The following is a 2,696-nucleotide window of genomic DNA, read 5'->3' on the forward strand; positions in this document are numbered from 1 at the left end:
GGGACGTGGATTGATTTGTTCACTGTTGAGAAGGGAGCCGGGCCAGTTCTCAGGGAACCAGAACTCCCAGCATCTTTCCAGCCCAACCCAGGCTGCTGCCCTGTCCCAGCCTCTGTTCCCCTGGGGCCCCTGCATGTTTGACTCTAAAGCAGGGCCGGAGCAGCAGCTGAGGCAGAGGACAGCCTGGGCTGGGCAGATCAAAGGAGTTTAACAAGCAGAAAAGGTAAAATGGCAGTGGAGTATTTCTCCATTGGTCTGTCTGCTTTGGGGCAGGGACAATAACACACGTCCTGCTGCATTCGTTATTTCAAAAGGCAGTTTGGGATTTTCATTCTCACACACGGTGCACAAAGCAGGACTCAACCTTTGGCGTAAACTAAACAAGCTGCTCACAGATTCTGGCAGCCACAATGTCCATTTGGGTGAGAGCTCAGACCTGCCCCTGTCCCAGAGGAAGAGGGTCATCTGTGTGGGGACTGGACCACTGACCTACCCGCTCCTAATTCCCAAACTTTCAGTAACTCTATTATCAGTGCCTGGAGTGTAATTTAAACCATAAGAAAAACCACACTGGGCTATACCAAAGACCCATCTAGCTCTGAATCCTGTCTTCTGACAGTAGCCAAAACAAGTGCCAACAACCAGTCAACAAGGCACCACTGGGAGTTGAACCCAGGATCTCCTGTTTACGAAACAGATGCTTTAGCCAGCTAAGCCATGGTGCCTGTGGGTGGTTAAAACCCAGTGTTTGCCCACACCTGACTCCCTGCCATCGACACCAGAACCTGACAAGCTTTGTTTGTGTTTGGATTCTGCAAAGCAGAGGAGCAGGTGACGTTTTCCTTACAAGTTGTGTTTGAGTGAATCTTTGGCCAGGTCTGCACTACAAAGTTGTTTCAGCAGAATTATATTGCTCAGCTCTGTAAAAAAGACACAACGCTACCTCGGTCGGCAGCTTGGCTGGTGTGTTCACACTGCAATGCCACGTCTGGCGACAAAACTGCCCTGTTTTGCTGACAAAATAAAACAACTTTGATGAGAGGTCTAGAGCTTTTTGCAGCAAACTTAAAGTGACAGAGTAGATGCTGCTGTTCATTATATCACCATAACTGGCCTCTCCTCCAGTATCCCACAATGCCTGCCGTGAACTCGCTTTCCCTGCATTCCTGCTACAGAGCCATGGGCCCCTCCCTTTCATTGCTCGGGAAGTTCTGACAGCTGAGCCTGATGCTCTGCTCTGGCAGCCAGGAGCAAATCACTGCCGTGGATGCTGCTCTCTCCCGCACTGCGAACACAGAGCAGGCAGGCGGGAGCTTCCTTACAGTGTGGGGGGGCCACTGGCATCCGAACTGTGACACGCCCAGGACATCCCTTCCCTCGAGGAGGCTCTTACCTTCTAAACAGGGACGGCTGTTTTCTAGTAAAATCAGGAAAAAGGAAGGAGAAATCTCAAAAGAGGTTCCTCTGGCACATACGTGAACCCAAATACTCTCTCAATCCTCAAAGAGAGACCTGAGAAGGAGACTGCTGAAGCAAAGCAGCCACAGGGGTCTCTGAGGTTTCCCTGGCCCCTCCTCCTGTCCTGCCTGGCTGATGTCAGCATCTCTCTGTGAGGTCACCCCTCCCCCCACCTTTGACCAATAGTCTGAGGTCCTGCAAAAGGCCTTTGTGATGTCACTGCCCACCCCTCCCTTGCTGTGCTAATGTCCTGCCCCTGCCAGGCACTTTGAGGTTTGAGCTACTCCCTGTGGATCACACCCACTCAAGGAGCATTCTTCTAGGCAGAAGCCGGCTAGACAGGAAAACATCAGATGCTGCTCCCAATGCTACACTCAGTTTTTTCAGAAATAGTCGACTTTATGTCCTGAAGAGACCATTAGAGCATCTAATCTGACCCCCTGCATATCACAGGCCTCCTGTATGACACAATAGCTACTTTTGGGGCAAACACATTCCTAGAAAAGGGAAGGAGTCTTAGCAGCCTTCTGGGGAGAGCAGGTGAAGAATGATCCCCCTTTCTTCTAATTCTCCCCTGGTGCTCTGGCGAACATGAGCCGGATAAGTTCCATCTTTCTCCAGATTGTCTGTGCTGGGCTCCTGGAAGTACGAAGGCAACAATTACCTGACGTTCTCGAGCCATCGTGGACAGCAGCCGCACACGCTCTCTCTAACTCTCAGGTCAAATCAAGTCTCTGAAGTCATCCACAGGCTGGGATGGGTCATCAATCTTTGTTAGAGCTTCAGTGTAGCAAAGCCCCCAGAGTAGCAAGCTGACTGGAACAAGATGAGATGAAGATCAGCTTTATAGCACTTAGCCATGTGATTCTCTTGTCCAGACTCGTTTAGCGCGGTAAAAACTTAGAGTTCTAGTCCATAGGCAGGTCCCTGCATACTTGCTAAGTCACAGCTATCTCCTTCTCTCAATGGGTCAGTTGTACAGCTCATGGCCTTAATCGAGCCATGCATAGCAAGTTAGCAAAGCATGACACCAACTGTCGCTGGGGTGCCCCAGAAAGTAGCCACAAGTTGAAAATATGGGCACATAGAGCCAATATTTAACATAGCTACAAAAAATGATACACATTCTAAGATAGCATCACTGTAATCAGCAATTCAGAACCTCTCCATAGACCCCTTTACATGACAACCTTGCTACAATATTGGCTCAAATAAGAATAGTGGTTGCAACGGTGAGT

At 49.8% G+C, this 2,696-nt stretch overlaps 1 non-coding gene across 1 annotated transcript; it reads right to left on the minus strand.

Moving 5' to 3' along the window:
* Nucleotides 1-651: 651 nt before the first annotated feature.
* TRNAT-CGU (transfer RNA threonine (anticodon CGU)) lies at nt 652-725 on the minus strand. Its single transcript has one exon. It is a non-coding gene; the product is annotated as a tRNA-Thr (tRNA).
* Nucleotides 726-2,696: the final 1,971 nt, after the last annotated feature.

This window comes from Chelonoidis abingdonii, chromosome 18 (assembly GCF_003597395.2).
Source record: "Chelonoidis abingdonii isolate Lonesome George chromosome 18, CheloAbing_2.0, whole genome shotgun sequence".
NCBI classification, from domain to species: Eukaryota; Metazoa; Chordata; order Testudines; family Testudinidae; genus Chelonoidis; species Chelonoidis abingdonii.